The 12,719-nt window shown below is 34.4% G+C and overlaps 1 protein-coding gene across 1 annotated transcript in view; it reads left to right on the top strand.

Annotated features, from left to right (window-relative positions):
- Il1rapl1 (interleukin 1 receptor accessory protein like 1) overlaps positions 1 to 12,719 on the top strand; it is a 1,249,069-nt gene that overhangs the window by 571,906 nt on the left and 664,444 nt on the right. The window lies entirely within an intron of this gene.

Genomic DNA, 12,719 nt, shown 5'->3' with positions numbered 1-12,719 from the left:
CACTAATTAAGCTGGCTGTTTGGAACCTGGGGCTTACACAGGGACACTTTGCTCAGCCTGGAAGGAGGGGACTGGACCTGCCTGTACTGAATCCACCAGGTTTAAATGAATCCCCATGGGAGTATTGGCCCTGGAGGAGATGGGAATGGAGGGGAGGGGATGAGGGGAAGGTGGAGGGAGGGGCGGGAGGGGGGAGGGCGGGAGAACCCATGGCTGATGTGTAAAATTAAAACACAAATACAATAATTAAAAAAAAAAAAAGAAAATTCATTACAGGCTTGCATACAACCTGATCTTATGGAGGCATTTTCTCAAATGAGGATCCCTCCTCCCTGATGACTCTAGTTTTGTGTCAAGTTAACACAATACTAGCCAGCATAATTTTCTTTATTACTACTCAATTACTGACTGATATTTTCAGTAAATACATATAGCATAAGGTAGCAGTTGTTAAAATCGTGAACAAAAGAGAAGCATAAGAATTAAAGATATGGAGGTTCTCATTTATTACTCAATTCACACTGAAGTGCTTTTTTCCTAATTAACAAAGTAAATGGTTGCATAGGAAATTTTACATATCATTTTATATGTGTTCACTTTAGATTATAAGATGATTATTTTTATTTAAAAATTTATAAAGCCATATTTAAGCAAGAATAACAGAATTATGTAGATAAATTTTAAATAAGAACTGATGATTTAACTCTCTTTTCAATATACCTTGACTTATATCATTCTCACCAGGAACTTTACATTTTTTACATCACTTCATTTCATTGTTACATTTTCTACTAACATTCACTATGACAATTAATGAGAAAAGAGTATTAAATGGAGTAACTAGGAAAACCACAATTTAGAAATGAGAATGACCACAAAATGTTTAGCCAAATAATTAAAGATATTTGATGATTATTCCAGTAAAGTGTCAGTTAATTAACTTGAGCAAGAGTAGGATGAACATTAAACAGTACTGCTCAACTTTCAGAAAACCGATGACACTATTAAATGAAAGCTTAGGAAAAGATTTCAGAAGGCCAATCTACTGAGTGTCAAGTCTGCTATTTTTAAATACTTTCTATTTTCTTTTGGTATATATAGAAACTGAGGGAGAGAAGAGTTTGCCCTTAAGTAATTCCGGAGGCTGGTTCCTTATCCCTAAAGTCTGTTTCTAAAAGGTGTTCTTTCATGACTTTTGCTACATGATGTGTAAATTAATGTTGTCTTCTTTTTATTTCTCTTATTTTTTAAAAAATATCATCAAGGAAAAGAATGATATTCAGTTAACATCAGGCACTTCCTTTGATTATTTTGTGTAAACATCTGTTAGTGTTAGCAGTGATACCTTGGCCATTGTCCAGTATGTTTAATTGGCTCTTGTTTGCCTAATCTTCTAAAACCTGCTCTCATTCAAAATCAGCCCTTGAAGGAGAAACTCTGCTTTGGCTTTCTTTTAGCCATGTCAGTTCCATTTCACTTGTGATGAAGATATTATTTTTTCTTAACAATCATGTTAAACCAGGAAACATTTAGTTTGGATAATTTCTTTTGTGGAATGATTAAAAGTTCAGGCAAGAAAATTGGAATGAAATTTAAATTAAAATACCTTACAAAGCAGGCAAAATTAAATTGGGTTCTATAACCACTGTATTGCAACACAGTCTGATATTCATTAGCATCTATAAAGATAAAGCACTAAAATATTTGCTATTTTTGAGTATGCACTGTTTTATTCTGTAATAATAAATGTGATTTATTTGGCCATATTTGGTATTGATTTTTCACCTGTTTTGAATTGTTTATATCCAACATTCATAGGGTGAGTGTGTCTTAAGTTCAAATCAATGTTCTACACACTTCTAACACAGTAGATCAAAACAAACTAGGAAAAATGAAATTGCATCTTAACTATTATGGAATTTATAATTCAGCAGTGAAAAATTATATAGAGAAAATAATGCATAAAAGAATAATAGACAATGTATGTGAAGATCAATCAAGGATATATATATATATATATATATATATATATATATATATATATTCATTTCATTTAAATAGCCATACATGCATATAACATAGATAGTTACATAATATCATAGAACATTAAAAATAATACTCTCTGGATTGATGTTTGAGAAAAATTAGACATGGTAATGGCACAATCCACGTAGCCAAGTTCAGAAAAGTAAATTACAGGCAGAACAAAGAAAATACAAAGGGCAAGGTAAAAGCTTATATTTCAGGAGCAAGAAAAAGTCCTATAAGTTAAGGGAAATGTAAGTATAAACAGGGAGAGGCATGGTGAGTTTGCAAAAGATAAAGTAGGATATTATGAGCAGATGTATTTGAGAATGGATTTACATTAAATAACAAATATACAATGCAATGACTATATTAGAGAATCAAAGCAACAAAGAAAAAATGGAAGAGAAACAGGGGTGCATGCAGGTGTATCCAACCTGCAGCCCACAGGCTGCTTGTGGCTCTATGTATACAATGATATAAATGTGGCCCAACACAAAATCTTAAACTCACTTAAAATGTGATTTTCCTTCATAATTTTTGGAAACTCAACTGGACAGTTCTTGAACATGAACTTGACACATGATAATTCTCAACTGCTATGTCAGAAGTTGAACAGACATGGCAGGGATGCTAATTTCGTTTCTATAGTTTAGGACAAGATTTCTCCATTTCTGAGTATCCAGGAGATGGAAAGAAATAAAATTTTTTATAGATCTGTCTAAATAATATTTTAAACATGAATACCAATTAAGATGAATTAAGACAAAATGATAGTACACTTGTCCTCACTCAGCTTCTTTTTCTGTGAAGCAAATGCATTATTTTATTCTTTACATGCATCTGTTTTCATTAAATAAATTTGCACACTTGAGACATTGTTTTATTCCATCAAGATGTTTACAAACTTGTAGTTTATTAAATTTTGTCATTTTAATGTTAATCTTAATGAGGTGTGCTGCACAAAAGCCACAGCATGCCTGTGGAGGTCAGAAGAGATCTCTCAGAGTCCGTTTTCTCATTGCACTATGTGGGTTCTGGGACACAAACTCAGGTCAAAAGTCATTACAGAAACTGCTTCTGCTTGCTGAGCCATCTCAGCTGCCCTCGTGTTTCAATTCTCCATTCCATACTGAAATTTTCATGATGTGTTTGCCTTGCAGATATGATGAATATGTTTTTTATTTCAGTCTCAAGATTCCAGTAGCAAAAACCCATTTTAATAGAATGCACATATTAAATATTCATTCCAAGAAACAATGCTCTTCACTTAGAATGCTGTTATCTCTTTTTATCTATTGAAACTAAGATACTTTTAGCAAGTCTTAAAGAGAAATTAGTGTAGTTTCTTACCTATCTAGACATTCTCATGTCCTGGAAGATCTCAGGTTAAAGTACAGTGTAATCACCAGAAATGAACTGTATCTTCTAGTACTAAATTATAATTCAAAGAATGTAAGTGATAATGTCTACTATTATCCATTATTTGCTCATGTATGTATTTAGGGAACAAGAAAGTGAGATAATATATATAAGACAATAGTCACATAATGTTTATAAAAGTGGACATTTGGAGGAATGCAGAAAAGTGTTAGTTATATGAAGAAATTAATAAGTTGAAACTATTTTGCTTATGGTAAAAGTTAGTGGAGGTAACAAGAACGAGCATCACAGCAATGCTATTCCTGCTATGGACAGTGATTTCTTCAAGCACATAAAAATCAGAGTGATGTAATACAATAGTAAAAGAAATATGGTTGATAGGAATAGTTAGGTAAATTAAACAAAATAATATGAAACAGAGAGATCTATAGTCCACAGAAATTTGCAGTCCCTTGAGGTTGATCGAATTATAATTTCTGTTTTTCACACAATGAAACTGAACACACTGGAGAAGAACTGAGTGGACGCTAATGCTCTAAGGCATTGAGGTCTAAAGTTTTAAGTTGTTGAAGTGTTTGATGAGATTGGAGGTTTGGGGCACATTATGTTGTATCAACTATAATAGACAGAAACTGACAGGGGACCAGGGAATGGATAATTAGAAAATCCAGACAAGAGCAGCTTAAGACCTGTATTTAGAGACTAATCATGAGGCTATACTTTGATAGCTACAACTAAGCAAATGGTATCATCTTTTCACATTTAATCTAATAATTACATACATTGTTTATGTTTGTGAATATGGTGTTATACTGAGGCAGTTCACAAATATAATTTTCATGCACCTTGGAAATTGGATATGTTAATACATATTAATGCTTCTGTGTTTGTGTGTACATATGCTTGTGTATGACAGACATTGAGAGGCAGCAATTATAAGGCTGTTTAAGCTAGCAAAGAATTATGATACTCATAGGAAAAAAGATCTGTCCCACGTGAAGGTGTCTGCATTTATATACTAGCATGATGAGACTGAAGAACAGGTCCAAACACTCGAATGAAAGCAGAGTAATCATATGTGAGACAGATGAACTATCCCAAAGTCACCTTGAAATAAATGCAAAATTGATGTTGACAGCTCAGCAGTGACAGGAGACAAGAGACTGCAGTGCTATGAAGCCACAAAAGATACAATTGCTATTTTAATCTCAAATATCATGTCTGACTCGAAAGTCTGAAGCCAAGAATTGCTATTAAAAATAAAAGGGTACGTGCTGATACATGTCAGAATTTGTTTTCCCTTTTCTAGCCCTTTCTTGGAGTTGAAATAAAAAAATTTATATTTCCAACTTCAAATGATTATTTCATTGTATTTCCTAGAATGAATTGAGATTATGAAAAGGCAAAAATCTAAGTACTCTAAGATCTTCCCTTGCTTTTAAAAAAATCTTTTGAAGATGATTTTATTGGTCCACTATCATTTTTCTTACATAAGCATTGTGAAATTTCTTAATAAAGATGTGTGTATTTGTATACATATGTATATATGTGTTTTAATGAATAGTAACTACATTTGTTCTTCTGGAACCATTTTCTTCAGTTCTAGGTTTCCTGGTTTGAAGCACAGTTGTGTATTCTCTATGACAGGAGAATGAATACAATTATTTGGAATGTTTCTCTTTTCATCCTGCATCATTCCTCTATCTCTCTTTTATTAATAAGTGTTTCATTAAGTAACTGCAGTGACCCAAAGACTAATTCACCACATTTGATGATGCCTGTGTGATTCCTATCCCATCTACTCTTAATATTAACACAGTATAATTTTGTGACCATCCTCTTAATTACTTTCATGACTTATAATCTACTTTTTAGTAATCCATACATTTTATTGTATTTAGTAGCAAATACATTCAAATTATTATCATTTAACAAATTTATCTTCCCCATTTATAATTTTTGTTGTGATCAAATAAAAACTAAAACATCATGAACACAAATAACATAAATAAATCAAACAATGAAAAGGGAACATGTCTTTATGGTGATTAATTTTCTAGATATTATTTTGCATATGCTATCAGGGAATGAAATGGGAGAGGCATAGTTTCCTCTGTATAACTCATTACCAGAAATGGCGATATGTCACTTACTGATGATATGAAGTTCTACCCATCCAATTACTTGCAAAGTTTGTTTTTGAGTCTATGATATGAGTGCAAAGACACCATTACAGAACAAGTATAGGCACTCTCATGCTGATGTCTCAAATATTTCAATGTTCTCATTACTGGATTTTCTATATATAAATGAATAATGGTGTTATAGATGATGATAATGGTGATGGTGATTTTGATGCTGCTGCTGCTAATTATGACAGTTAACCTTTTTGATAAGTTAAAAGGCTGAAAATTATGCTACTTTTTTACTTACATCGCATAATCTTGAAAACAAATCTTTTCATGTGTACTTTTCTCCCCTTTTTATATTAATGAAAGATTAGAGGTGAATATCTTGATTCCTATACAAACAACTTGTTTATATATTGAGTATGTCATACTGATAATCATAAATATAAGGAAATCCCTCTGTGTCTTTACCCCTCACACAAGTTATTAACTAAATGAAATATGAAAGTAATAAATTCAGAAGAGGCAAAGAGTTACACATTTCAAGTTGTAATTTCTAAAAGGTTCACAAAAATACTTTGTGAAAATGAGAAAACTATATTCATTTCCTTTTTCATCATATTTCTAGAAGAGCAAGCGAAGTTAGTTTCTGAAACTTATTCCAAAATATGTAGTTTTAATATTGGCACCCATATAGGCAGAAATAAAACCTTGGGCAAAGCTTGCCTGAAAATACTGCACCATTTGAATCCAAAGGAAGTTATTAGAACTGATAACAAATGTTAGTAACTGGCTCCTGTTTTAGCGGCCGTATGGTAAAGTACTACATTTATCTATTTACACCTTTCTGTTCTGCACAAAACAAGCATCTTAAACGGTGCAGATAAATAATGGTGACATTTTAGCTCTCTTTGTAAAGTTGAATTCCAGAAGGTAGGAAATATCCTTTCATGCTTACATTACCATGACAAATGAAAAGAGATAAGTCCTTATGGAATGGTATGTGATGTAGGAGCTAGGGGATTAATGCTTAGCTGCTTCTTCCAATTTATTTCTCCTATTACATGTGTTAAAATATATATACCATATGTCATGCAGCATGTTTTAATCCCATCAAAATTTCTCATACAATTCCTCAAGGGATATATTTTTGCTGCCAAGTTTTCACTGTTCAAATGCTGAGTCCCTTTATGGAGTGTTCCATGCTTTATTTTATGATAACATATTGCTATATCTTTTCTAGCAGTGTTTTTATAAGGAAAATAATCCCAGGGGCATTTCCTTTGATAGTCATGCACTTCACGGTGACAGAGAAGGACAGAAATATTTCCAGAAAGCAGTGTATCCATCAGTTGTTTTAATAGAACAAAAATTCCTTTGATGACACTTGTGAAAGGCTTTCATTACAGCCAGAATTTAAATTCAGTCCTTGAACTGCAGTTTTCCTGGATCATTGAGGGTCAGTTTGGGATTAGTTCTTGTTGCTATGCAGCTTTTCAGTGACAGCACATTACACACAAGAGTAAATTCCAGGCTGTCTCTTTTAGCAGTATTAAGTACATATGACTTTTAGTGAGAGAACCTTCATATGATAGCCCTAGAAGGATTTTTTGCTTTTAGACCAAGTTTTCCCCTTTAAAGTAATGAATAACCTGGAATGCTAGTAAGTAAAGAAGGAAACCACACTTAAAGTTTACCACAAGAAAATCATGCTTCTTTTGTTTCCTCTATGTGGGGCTTTAGTTTCAAATGGTACTAATGTCCCTAAGGTTTCCATTTACTTGACACAACATTGTTCAGCTAAGTTAAATGAGCTGTTGTCCACCCTGGCTCTCAGGTATTAGATTATTAATAACCAGGGCTCATTACAAATTTTACTTGACTTTAGTACTCAAATATAATAAAGTTGAATTTTTTTAAGTTCTTTAATCTATGTACCTTTTGTCCAAGAAAGTGCTCTAATTATAATTCCACACACACCCATCACAAAGTCAATTGATGGGTCATATTAAAGAAGAAACAAGAATCACACAAGAACATTACTTTCAGAGGTGCACATTGGGTTTTCATCCTCTTATAAGATTAGTACAATTAGATTTTATGTGAGTAACTAACGTTATATTATATTTTCATAAGGTAAGTATCCTTCTCAGAGTTCCAATCCCATCTTTTAACTTATTTGAGGGGATTGAATATACATGGAGGCAAACTGATGGGTTGTGTGTCATCATAACAGTATTGGCAGTATATTGGTAGTCAGTATCTAGTAACTTCTTCCTCCCTTCCTTCACTCTCTACCTAATATGGTTTACACATATCAGATCTCAGATTCTCTTTGTCAAACTCAAATTGAATTTCCTTTGCTATCAACTAGAAGCTCAGACTTCTTTGACCCTAATTTGGAAGACATTCAAGGAGTTTATGGTGATGACTTTTCTATATCTAACAAAAGGCAAGGTTCAAATCCATTTTACAGTCGCAAATACTGTTTGAAGTTTCCTGTTCCAAAAAGTGATATAATGTTTCCTGAGCTCAATTCTTAAAAAACAAAAAATTGTGTATTTTGTATATTTAATGACCAGTAAAGTTTAAATTCAAGTGAAAACAAATTGTTTTGACTAAAACTATCTATTAACATATTTCACTTCTTAAACCTACTTCAAAGTCAGTTATACAAAAGAAGCAGTCAGTACCATAAATACCTAAAGAAAAAAATAAGATTAATTATTTTAGTTGTAATTGAGACTCGGAAAACTTAGAATTACAATAAACTTCCAAATTATTTTTCTACTGGAATTCTCATTAGATCTGTATGTCCAAATGTGGTAAAAATAATTTTTATTTGTTGCCTTTACTTAAATTTCCATTGTTACACTGAGAAATGAAAAATTTTTTAAGTTCTGTTTGTGAAATACAACCTCCATATAGTATCATGGACCTTTTTGTTTCTCTTATTTCCACTTTAAAGAGTTAGAGAGAAAGAGAGAGAGAGAGAGAGAGAGCAATAAAATATTGATTAATAATCATTGTGGCAAAAACATATGTTTTTTAGTGTGATATAATTAGAATTGAATGCATCTGCTTGAAAAATTAACACACTTCCATTCGTTTGACTATTTGTCCCTGTGCCTCTCCAATCTTGGTCTCAACAATTCATGCTCTTACAGTCCCTCCTCTTTCTCGACAATTGGACTCCTGGAGCTCCACCTGGGGCCTGGCTGAGGATCTCTGCATCCGCTTCCATCAGTTATTGGATGAGAGTTCCAGCAGGACTGTTAGGGTGTTTGGCCATCTGATCACCAGACTAGGTCAGATCAGGCTTTCTCTCAATCATTGCCAGCATCTACAGAGGATGTATCATTGTGGATTTCTGGGGACCTCTCGAGCACTCTGCCTATTCCTGTTCTCATGTGGTCATCATTTATCATGGTCTGTTATTCCTTGTTTTCCCTTTCTGTTCTTGATCCAGATGGGATCTCTTGCTCCCCTAAGCTTTCTTTCCCTCAAACCTTGCCCTTCATTACTCCCACTGTCTTCCAGGTAGTTCATGTAGATCTCATCCATTTCTCTGTCATTGGGCGATCCCTGTGTCTTTCCTACCAAAGGCTGTGGAGCCCCCAGCTGGATCAGGCCCTCTGGATAAATGAGACAATTGAATAGCTTGAACTCTTTGGGAGGCTGTGGGACCGGGACCTGTCCTTAGTGCATGAGCTGGCTGTTTGGAACCTTGGGCTTACACAGGGACACTTTGCTCAGCCTGGAAAGAGGGGACTGGACCTGCCTGTACTGAATCCATCAGGTTTAAATGAATCCCCAGGGGAGTCTTGGCCCTGGAGGAGATGGGAATGGAGGGGAGGGGAGGGGAGGAAGGTGGGGCCAGGGGCGGGAGGGGAGGACAGGGGACTCCATGGCTGATGTGTAAAATTAAAACACAAATATAATAAAAAAAGGGGGCCATTAATGAAGCACCATGTTTGATGGCCTCTGAAAAGAACAGTTGTACTGAATCAAAGGAACAGGCTAGGGTTCACTGACAAAATCAAGGTGAACAAGGCTTGGAAAGGGATCACAGTGAAACTGAACTCATGTTGAAAACACAGACTCAAGTTTTAATTTAAAATGTAAACACAGTGATTTCCCTCTTGATACATTTTTTGGAGCCTATTATTTTCTTATAGGTGTTAGGTTTCAAAAAACAATGTCTAAATAAACATTTACCTGTGAAATCTTAAAAAAAAAAGAAATCTCAGATGTAGAAAGAAGAACACAGAAAAATATTTGGGGTATATTGTTTTATTCAATTTTAGTGCAAGAATATTCATTATAACATATTGTGGTCGTATTGTGTTCCCCAAAATATTGTGTACCCTAATAAACTTATTGAAGTCAGAGACAGAACAACCACAATATTAAACATAGAGGATAGGCAGTGGTACCACACACCTTTATTCCTAGCATTCCAGAGGCAGAAATCCATCTGTTCAAGGATACAGGCAGGCATGGAGACTCCCGCCTTTAATCCCAGGGAGTGATGGCAGAAAGCAGAAAGTTATATAAGGCATGAAGGCCAGAAACTAGAAGCATTTGGCTGGTTAAGCTTTCAGGCTTTTGAGCAGCAGTTCAGCTGAGACCCATTTGGAAGAGGACTCAGAGGCTTCCAGCCTGAGGAAACAGGATCAGCTGAGGAACTGGTGAGGTCAGGTAGCTGTGGCTTGTTCTGCTTCTCTGGTCTTCCAGCATTCACACCAATAACTGGCCTCGGGTTTGATTTTATTAATAAGACTCTTTAAGATTCCTGCTACTATATATCCATAAAATGAGTAAATATATTATAGATAATTTAATATTCAGAACATACAATTATTTAACTTAAAACATAAGTACACTTGTATGAATGATATAATGTTTACATAAATATTGAAAATACATTGTCAATTCCTATTTTGTAGTTGGATCTACTAGGATGAAATCCATTTTAATAATCTTTTCAAACAACCAATTTATCCTCTTATCATCTTTGCCACTGTAGAGTTATTTTGACATCATTGTTTGACTATATTTAATGTGAGTCCAATCTGCATGGTTTTTAGTTATTCAGAGACGCTGAAATAACCAGCATACAAATAGGTTGTGTAAAGAGCTGTACTTTATATCAAAGAACATAATTGTGAAACATATCATAATCGAACCAATTATGCTTGTATAGTATAGCTAGAATTTTACTTCACTTATAAATAAATATGGAGAATTTTATCATATAAATATTAAATATGTATATTTCCAGTTTTTTTACCATGTATATACCAAATTTCATGAGGATTTAGTTTCTATTGTATCTAATAGGTACAGCAAAAAAATAATCTATTTGACTTTTTTTTTTTTACTTTATAAGAGTTAAGTCAAAATTACATTATAATGTTTAAACTTGCTTAAGTGAGTGTGGAATAAATATAAACAATATATCCAACTTTGCTGAAGAGATTATCTAATGTCTATAGGACTAAGCCACCTACTTAACAATTATATTTGTATTTATGCTTCATGTATTTGTTTGTTTTCCTCAGTCTGTGCTAACAATTACAGGTGATTAAGGGACATGAATTCACTATAACAGGTTCTAAAGCTATGAGCCTCTCATGAGGATGTCCAAATTGTGACGTGTTTGTTTATTGTACATTTTAAGACTGGTACCGGTTGGACTTTCCACTATCAAACTCAGCCAACTTGGTAATGCTTACAGCTCCATGGTAAACACCCACTAGCCAGTAACTATGCAAAGCAACTAGGGAGGAAGGTAATCACTCAAATATTCTTGAGGAATTGCCTCTTCCTTCCTGTCAGAATAATTCAGAGCCTGAAAGAGTATAACATTGAACTAAAATGCCATGTACACACAAATCATTTCTTTCTGACTAAAAAATTCTTTGAGTTAATTCTGAAGAATTTAGGAGCTAATGCACTGATGAACTTAGACCAATCAGATCTCAGCTCTGAGAATAAAAAGCTGAAACCTGACTGGGAGAATGAAGAAAGGAAGGCCACACATACAGAAAAGCTATGATCAGGAAGGACATGAATTCAAAACATCATGGAAACAGTGTGTTTATTTTACACCACTGAGCAAGGAGGCAGGTTTCTTGTATACAACTGAAAGAGTAAAGAGAATGCAGATTTATAATACACATCTGAAGGAGGAGGAGAATTAGCTAATCCAGGTACAAGGTCTCTGTAGTGGGGCAGATTTAGGTTGCCAACATCTGTGAGGAGGAAGCTGTGGTTGAGAGTTTCTGCAAACACTGGTTTCAGCTAAAGGTCAATCATTTATGACATCTATAGTTGGACCAGAGAAAGGCTTTGCCATCACTCAGAGCCTGACTTGGGGAAGGCTTTGCCATTTCTGGAGATCTGGGGCATTAGGTTCCTTGACATGGCTGTGCTCATGTCAATAATACAAATTCATTTAGGACTTCATCATTTCCCTACAGGTTTATTCACTGTTGATTTTATTTTATGTAAATGTTTGGTTAGTCTGTGTGATAATGTAACAAATACATGTATCACAGTTTAACTCCATAATCCAATTGTCAGTGTTAATTTCTAAGTAAAATAACTGAACTTGATACAGAATATTGTCTCATGCTAGATAGATGACAGACAGATATATGAATGCCATTTGGAGTGGTAGAAAAGTAATCAACAGCATTATCCAATTAATGACCTTCTTATAATTGAACATTCCTGGTACAAATTAAACTCATTTTTAACATGTAGACTTGGATTAGATATTATATATTGGTGAAATTATTTAGGCCACTCCATGTAGTTAAAAGGGAGGTTTATTTTGTGGGGTAACTTACAATGAAGAGGTAGGTTGCAGGGTCTGGCAAAGGTATAGTGCAGTCCAGCGGTGTTCTCTGGAGAACTCTGCTCCGTCTCCCTCCAGCATCCAGGGTCCCGGAACCAAGTGCGCCTCCCCTTCTGGTCCTCCATCTTCCGTTTCCTTCTCCGCCCTGCCTTGTGGGCGTGACCATTACTGAAGCCTCAATGGGGGTTTGAACTTCCCGGCCAATGCTGGGATGGCTATCCACTACAATTATATTTGAACATCGCCAAGAAAAGGAAAAATACAGAATCACACATTTCATGCTTTTATTGAAGATTTAAAACTGTTTATCAGTGTAT

The sequence above is a fragment of the Onychomys torridus genome, chromosome X, assembly GCF_903995425.1.
Source record: "Onychomys torridus chromosome X, mOncTor1.1, whole genome shotgun sequence".
NCBI lineage: Eukaryota > Metazoa > Chordata > Mammalia > Rodentia > Cricetidae > Onychomys > Onychomys torridus.
This window is presented reverse-complemented; position numbering and strand designations above follow the sequence as displayed.